Raw genomic sequence first — 8519 nt, 5'->3', positions numbered from 1 at the left:
GTCGTGGGAACACCCCTCAGGCTGCTGGCTGCAGCCTGAGCACCAAAGGTTTGCTGGGATTCGACTTACATGTTCGTTTTGGGTTTATATGTAGTTCACATTAGTATATATTTAAGTTATGTGATAAAACTAGTTTAAATTGATGTTAGTTATTCATGCAAGAAATACTGGCAAAGACGCATGTCCACAGCTTTGCAATGTGGTGAAAACTGACCAGGATATGATGCATTGTGCTGTGAAAACCGGTACTCTCATCCCCTACAGCCAGATTGGGATAGCTGCCTATTTTCTTTCTTTCCTTTTTTTTTTGCTTTTAAGGACTGCACTCATGATGGCATGCAGAAGTTCCCAGCCTAGGGGTCGAGTTGGAGCTGTAGCTACAGGCCTACACCGCAGCCACAGCAACTCGGGATCTGAGCTGTGTCTGCGACTTACACCATAGCTCAAGACAACGCTGGATCTTTAACCCACTGATCGAGGCCAGGGGTCAAACCTGTGTCCTCATGGATACTAGTTGGGTTCGTTTCCACTCAGCCACAATGGGAACTCCGGTAGCCGCCCATTTTCAGGTGGACTTGACCTCCACAGCCCATGTGACACGGACAAAGTGAGGCTCAGGTATATGGAAATGCGTGGAATCTGCAAGGCTGGAGACACACGCCATCCAGCCATAGTCCAGTCTCCCTTGAGCTCCTTTAAGCTCTTTGCTAGCTGGCTCCATTCACACTCATGAGCGTGGGTGCCCACAGAGCCTGGAAGTCATATTATGCCTCTTTTATAGGTTAATAAACGGAGCCTGAAGAGGTTAAGAGGTTTCCCCAAGGTCGCCCAGCTGCCAGGCAGGCACCAGACTGACCATGTGTTGTGACAGGCGCTGGAGTGGTGGCTGGTGATTTCGGGTGTTAGGCAGAGGCCCCTTATGGGCTGGAAACGCGGTGGGGCTGGGCTGGCCCCGGCTGCCCCTGCATTGCTCTCAAGTCCTTGCTTTCTCCCTAATGCACGCACCTCATTTGAGCTATTCTGCTCCACTGCACACACCCAGAGGGCCGTGACTAATGCTGCTGGAGCTGGTACCTCTGGGGAAAGAAAAGAACGAGCTTTGGGGGAAGACGGGCCGCATCAGCTGGAAATAAAGTAAGTGTGGCCTGGGAATGGGTTCCATTTTCAAAAAAGGAAAATGCAAATTTATGGACTCACTGGAAGGGAGTGCATCCTCTTCCACATGAGCTCTGCTGGGTCCAGAGCAAAGCAGATTATGGTGACGATGGCGGGGGTGGGGGAGCGGGGGAAAGGGCCAGAGTGCTGATCACCAGCATTCCTTGCAACCTTGGAAGCAGGTACCATCACGGCAATTTTAAAGAACACATTGTTGCCTCTTAAAAAAAGTGTAAAAGTGGAGGTTGAGTGAAGCTATAATAAGAGTAAATGTGTTAGTTTTTAAGGTTCTAGAACAAAATTAATATTAAATGATTTTTTTTTAACGGCCGTACTTGTGGCATATGGAAGTTCCTGGGCCAGGGATTGAATCCAAGCTGCAGCTGTGGAAATCCTGGATCCTTTCACTGGCTACACTGGGCTGGGGATTGAACGCTTGCCTCCGCAGCAACCTGAGCCGTTGCAGTTGGAGTCTTAGCTCACTGTGCCACAGGGGAAACTCCTTAAATGACCTTTAAATAGGAAAACATGGCCCCAACGCTCAACCATTTACTCTCTTTTCCATCTGAGAACAAAAGTTCGTCTCCCAAATTCACCCCCAAAAGTGGGGGCAAGCACAACTTCAACACTCTTAGCAATACTTTTAGTGATTTGATGTTTCGTATTGTCCTTTTCCTATTTGGGGAAGCTGTATTCGTTTAAACATTCTCCCTTAAATTTCCTTTTACAAGTCCCGTATTTGTCAAGGGTCTGCAGGGAAACGGCAAAGCGGGTGTATATGCGTCTGTCTGTCTATATCCACATCTTCTCTGTCTCTGTTCTCTCTCTCCCTCATCCTCTTCCCTCTGTTTTTTGTTTTTCCTTTTTTTTATTGGCTTTTTAGGGCCGCACCTGTGGCGCATGGCAGTTCCCAGGCTAGGGGGGTTGAATCAGAGCTACAGCTGCTGGCCTACACCACAACCATAGCAATGCCACTCTTCCCCTCTGTTTTCAGGAACTGGTTTGTGTGGCTGTGGAGGCTGGCACGTCCAAAATCGGTTAGACCGGCAGGCTGGAGACCCAGGAAGAGGCGACGTTGAAGTTCAGGTCTGGAGGCAGTGCGCTGTCCGAATTCTTTCTCCTCGGGGTCAGGCTTGTTCTTCTGAGGTCTTTAACAGATTGAATGAGGCCCTTCTGTCTGGGTAGGATTATCTGCTTTGCTCTGCCTGCTGATTTAAATGTTAATCACACCTAAAAGAGACCCTCCCAGAAAAATCTAGGGTAATATTTGACTAAATATCTGGCCATCACCTGACTGGCCAAGGTGACACAGAATTAGTCTGCACAAGTTTCATTAGCTTATTCTGAAAAAAAAAAAAAAAAAAAACCCCCAAAAACTCCTATTTAGTTATTTAAACATTCTTGAAAAGAAAACACGCTGCATGTAACGGAGCATCTAGAGCTGACTTGGAGACGACATATGACCGGACTAGTGGTTCGGCAGCCCGAGGAAGCCGGATGGGAGCTGGGAGATCTGTGGGGGGAATGACTTGGTAACCAGAGTGTCAGGGACGGGACAGCCACACACGCAAAGTGGGGAGAGAGGGCTGAGGCCTGTGGTGAGGACACGCTGACGAGGCAGAGCGACAAATGCCGTGTGTGGACCATGCTGGGTCCTGACAGGCATAAAACCAGTGTGAAGTAGCATTTCCTGTTCAGACAGTGTGGAAAGTGTGAACTTGAACTGAGCACAAGCCGATAGTAAGAGACGACGGTAAATCTTCACAGGTTGGAAACGCCATTACGGTTAAGGAAGAAAATGTCCTTTTTGGTTTGAAATGCAACGGATGTTTTTGCAGGTGAAATAACACAACGTTTGGGATTTCCTTGGAAGTTACTCCAGCAAAAGGAAAGGTGAGGATAGTGAAACCACTGCGGCCAAATGCTCATGCGTGGTGAGTATGGGTGATGCGCACGGGCCCACGGCCCTTCTACCGTCGCGTGTGTTCAGAAACTTTCATCGATAAACATTAAAATAAGTAGATCCATTAAGTATTAAAATTTAAAGTTTACATGTGCATATAGATATAAATATAAATAAATCTATTAAAATATTGTTCTGATTTTCCTTATCAAAAATCTTATATAGTTTGAATTTGTGTCGGTAAAATTGCATTGGTTGAAATTCGTTTAGGCGTCATTCAAGTGCGCTTTATAGTTTCTTTTCTCCAAGACTAAGGTCACACGCTGCCTAGTTTGTTACCTTGATAAACCCCAGTGTTCTCTTTACATCCCCATCTGCCCACTAGGATGTAGATTTCATTGGGCAAACTATTTCTTTGTTCGCTGATGAACCCAGCACAGAAGAAGGTCCGAGAGAAGAAAAACTCACTGTAACATAACAGGTGGACCTTCCCAGCCATTAGACCACTAGGGGCTAGAAGCTGGCAGTAAGGGCTCTGGCTCTTTTTCTGCTTTGAAGAAAGAATTCAAAAATAGTGAGTAAAGTGTTTGTTAGGAGAGAAGGCTGAGAAAGAGGGAGAGAGAGGGAGGGAGAGGGAGGGAGGGAGGGAGAGAGGGAGGGGAGAGAGAGGAAGGGAGAGGGTAAGATAGAAGGGGAGGGAGAGAGGGAGAGGGAGGGGGAGGGAGAGAGGGAGGGAGAGAGGGAGGGAGAGAGGGAGGGAGAGGGTGAGATAGAAGGGGAGAGAGGAGGGGAGACAGGGAGAGGGAGGGAGGGAGAGAAAGAGCAGGCTTTGGGGTGGCTTAAGTCATGATGGGTGAGAGGTGTGGCACTGGCCTCACAGTGTCACTGTCAGGCCAGGTGAGCCTCCAGGGGATATGCAGCCCCTGTGACACTGACCTCAGCTGCACAGCAAGCCCTTCAACCCCCAAACCAGCAAGCGAATAAGGTGGAGCTGTTTTAAGGGAACAACCCCATTTGTTCCAGCCCAGCAACTGCAATTAGGTCCTTGTTCCCCAGAGGCATTGGGAAGCCCCTGGAAAACGATGAGGCTGGGGTTGAGGGCCTGATACTGCTTCCTGCAGTCTCCTTCTTTCTTACAGGACCTGGAGGCATTGAGAGGGTCCAGGGTGAATACAGAATTTCCCCCTATCAAGTAAGAAAAAGCCAGTCTAAAGCTTTCAGTGACAATCTTGATGGCGTCAAGTCCTAACACTCTTCAGTGACCAAGGACTTTCCTTGGGTATATCCCCTAACTGCGGCCATCCTTTCATTGAAAGTTGGGTCTCTGCGGTCCTCGAGACACACAGGTGAGCGAGACGTGAAAGGCCTCCCCTCCCAGAGCGGGGGATCCTGCAGAGGGAGGTATTCCAGGGCCGCTCAGGCAAGCAGAGTGAGACGAGCGTGGTGGTGACGAGGTGTGGATGGGAGTAGCTCTGGGTGGCCAAGGAGGTTCCTGGGGCTGACATTCGGCCGATCCCGAGTTCGGACGTGGTCTAAAGTGCCACGGAGTGCCAGGCGCATGTGGAGGGCAGAGGCCTGGCAGGATCCCGGGTGTGTTTTGAGAAGGCCTCTCTGGCTGCATAAGGAACAGGCTGGTCCTGGGGGCCGTGAGGCGAGGCAGAGACTAGGGTGACTGGGACCAGGTTCTCTCCAGGACGGTTGCCCCAAGATCCTTCATTTTGTCAGCCACAGAGACATTTTTCCATATAAGGTAACATTTACAGGTTTCAGGGGTCAGGACCTGATATTTCAGGGCCACTTTTCAACCCACAGCCCCACAGCTGAGGGCCCTCTGACTGTGACATGGGCTTGAGCCTGAGGGGATCAGCAGAGGCAGTGGAGGCCCATCAGCACTGCTGACCACAGGGCCCTGAACCGCTGTAAATGAGCCTTGTTTAAACCACTGCGTCCTAGAGAGGTTTTTAAGGCAGCAAGCTCACCGACACAGGGGGCTTCTGCTTGGTTAGCAGTACTGACAGCCACTTTCGTTCCTCCCTCTGGGTCTGATTTATTTTCACAAAATGCCTTGTGCAGTAATTTCCTCAGTAATCAGAGCATCCCTTTCGTTCCTTTCCCACACCCGCCTTTGCCTCTCGTTGATAAAATCATGAACCGAATTTTGTGAAATAAAATCAGACCCCTACAGGCAAGATAAGGAAGTGGCAAACACCTCTTTGGAGTTACACTGTTTAAGGGTTTGTGTGTAAGTGTATGTGCTTCTTCTCTAGTCACATATCACACAAATGTGACTTTCGAGACACACAATGGACTATGACAGTAAGTAGAAATCTGGTTATACAAAAGGTTATTTTCTAGGTGTGATCATATTAATAGCACAGGTTTTTGCCCCAGCATGAGCTCATGAAATTCTCTCCAGAACCAGACGTTGATTGCATCGTCAAACTCTGTCTGTGAGTTGTGTCCTCTGGGGAGCGGCATTGTCCAGTGTCTGTCCCCACGTCCATCCAAGCCCCCCTCATCCTGTAAAACCCTGTGGGAGTCCCCCAAAGAGACTCTGAGGCATGGAGGCGGTTCTGTGTTGTTGGATGAGAATTTTTAGGACACAGACGGCATGTAGCTTATAGTATGTGGCTGTAGGCAGCTTTTCTGCTGAGATCCAGACGGCAGCTGAGGTTACCCTGTTCTTTGAGACTGAACATGGCCTTTGCTCAGAAAACTTATCTCAAGCTTCAGAGCCATCCTGGAAGGTCCGTAAAACTCCAGGTGTTCTGTCCTCTGCCTGCTGTTGTTGGCTCACCTGATTCCTCTAAACGTTGCCTTTTCGTATCTCTCGCACTGTCACCATTCCGTCCCTGGTTTTGAGCACAGGCCTGTGTCCTCGTGGCTGGGCAGCGGCCCGTCCTGAGGGCGGAGCGAAGCAAGGTGCTGTGCGGACAGCCTTGGCAGCACACGCGGCCCCCGCCCCGGCTCTGGGTGCCTCTCTCTGTCCTCACATCGTTCCTGTCCCCTGTCTTCCCACCGTAAGATTGGGTTTTTTCTTAGACGAAGTCATTTCAACATCTTTGTTTCTCTGACTCCCTTCAAGACTTGGCAGCCAAGCTTTTCACACCCAGAGTGGATTATCAAGGTTTTGGTTTTTTTGTTTTTTGTTTTTTTTTCCCAGTAGAGAAGACCGTCTATTTCAGAGAGACGTTAAATCACCTCTCATGAGTCACATCGAATTTCCTTCCCCTGCGCGCGTGCGCGCACACACACGCACACACGCCCCCCCACCCCCACCCCGCCCCGCATCCCGAGGGTTAAAGCCAGCATTTGAGGCTTGGTCCTTGTAAGCCTGCAGAGATACCTGTGCGGTTATCACTGAGGTTTTCTTGGTAATAGCCAAGTACTGGAATAAGCTCAGCCCAGCCATGGGAGACCTGGAGAGAACTCCAGGACACCCCCAGAATGGGGAGCTATGTAGCTGCCAAAACCCCAGAAAATCTCTATGCACTGCTATGGCCTGAGTCTCAGGATATACTGTTAAGTGACAATGACAAGGGGCAAAAGAGTGTGGATGTACGCTGCTCTTTGTGTGAGAAGAGAGAATTTAAATACACACATATCTGTATTACTTTTTCCAAAGGAAACGTGTGCCAGATAGACCAGGCACCAGGGAAGATGGTTGTCTCCAGGGATGGTGGGGACAGGCTGCCCCTTGGACTCGGCCTGCCCTGTCCATGGGGCCCCAGTTAGTGCCTTTGTCCCTTTAAGGACGTTATTCCAAGTAGCCACGCACATCTGTTACCTGGAAGAAAGAGGAAGGCTGGAAGGGCTCCTTTGCACTTTGAAAGGCATGCCATGGTCACAAACACTTTTTGAGCGTCGACGCCTTTTTTCTTCTCCACACAGCCTCCGCGGGTCACCTGCTGAGTGACAAGAGTGTCACTTTATGTACAAGCAGAGGGAGGCCGACTCTCAGGAACAAACGACAACAACCATAGAAATGGACAAGGTTATCAGCCCTCTTTCAGGTTTCATTTTCATCACTGGAATCCCCTGCATGGAGCCACTGAATTTCGGTCTGGAGCTTAGCGGGAGCAGCGGGGTGCAGTGTTCTCAGGCTTCCCGCCCAAAGCACCGCAGCCGGGCCCAGCGCGAGACCAGCGAGGGGCTCCCACTCCAGAGAGCACGGCCTCGTGGGTTCGGCTCGCTGTGATTTCTGAGCCCTTTTTTTCCATGACATAACCAAAGCCTTCCCTCTAGGGAGCACTTGGAGGTACGGTGACGTCAGAGAGGACGGCAGTCCGGCTCCGCTCCCCCTTCCCCGTGAGGGGCCCGGCCTCCCCGCGGCCCGCCCGCCCGCCCCTGCGGTCTCACCCGAGGGTCTCAAGCCTCTCTCCTCCGCTCCAGACCTGCGATATAGATACATGGGCTTTAATTTATAGGTCTTCTGTTTTTCTGGAGAACCCTCATACTCAGCTTACACATAACTTATCAAAGTCTACTGGTGTCCGTGTTTTACCAAGTCTAATAAAGTACGGCTAACTTGCATTTCTTTAACTTATTTATCGTCTAATTATCTTGAATGTTTCCTCTACATGAATTTAGAACCACTTCGGATAGTGTTATACTTTTTGTTGCACCTGTCAAACACGATTTAGATGACTTGTGAGGAGAAAGGCTATTTCATTTCCTCATATTTTTGATTTTACCATGGTCTTTCTTCTTTTCTGATGTTCCAGAGTTTCCTCTGTTACTGTTCCTTTTCTCTTCAAACATCTTCTGTTAGCCAATTTTTAGGGTAGTTCTGTTAGTGATAAATTCTCTTAATTTTTCTTCCTTTGCTAATGTCTAGATTTCCTCTTTATTTCTGAATGATATTTTTGCTGGACATAGCAATTTGCGTTAACATTTCTTTCAGAACTTGAAAAGGTAGTGCTACCCTCCTCCATGGTTTCTGATTAAAAAAAAAAAAATCACTGTCATTCAAATTGTTTTCCACTGCAAGTAGGTGTTATCTCTCAGTTAGTGTTTGAAGGTTTCGTTTATTTGCTTGTTTTTGTGTTTTGTTTTTTGTTTTTGTCTTTGGTTTTCATAGGTTTGGCTATATGTGTGGGTGTGGCTTTCTTTGACTTCATCCTTTTTTGGATTTTCTCAGCTCTTGAATCTATAGGTTTATGTCTTTTGCCAATTCGGGAAGACTTTAGACATTATTTCTCTGCGTATTTTTTCAGATCTGCCCCTTCCTTTTTTTTTTTTTTTTTTTTTTTGAGCTCTGATGGCACATATATCACATCTTCTATTACAGCTCCCTAAGTCCCTAAGGCTCTGCTAATTTTTTTCAATCTACTTTCTCTCTGTTTAGATTGTGTAATTTCTCTTGTCCTACCTTCCAGTTCACTGATGCTTTTCTTCTTCTCATTCTCTCGTTTTTGAGCCCATCCAGTTACATTTTTATTTATTATATTTTTTCTGCTCT

General features: G+C 48.3%; 1 long non-coding RNA gene across 1 annotated transcript; it reads left to right on the top strand.

Annotated features, from left to right (window-relative positions):
* The first annotated feature begins 503 nt into the window (after positions 1-503).
* Positions 504-3678, top strand: LOC110259169. The gene is made up of 3 exons (XR_002341358.1): positions 504-1134; positions 2150-2241; positions 2994-3678. It is a non-coding gene; the product is annotated as an uncharacterized LOC110259169 (long non-coding RNA).
* The last annotated feature ends 4841 nt before the right edge of the window (positions 3679-8519 follow it).

This window comes from Sus scrofa, unplaced genomic scaffold, assembly GCF_000003025.6.
Source record: "Sus scrofa isolate TJ Tabasco breed Duroc unplaced genomic scaffold, Sscrofa11.1 Contig944, whole genome shotgun sequence".
NCBI lineage: Eukaryota > Metazoa > Chordata > Mammalia > Artiodactyla > Suidae > Sus > Sus scrofa.
This window is presented reverse-complemented; position numbering and strand designations above follow the sequence as displayed.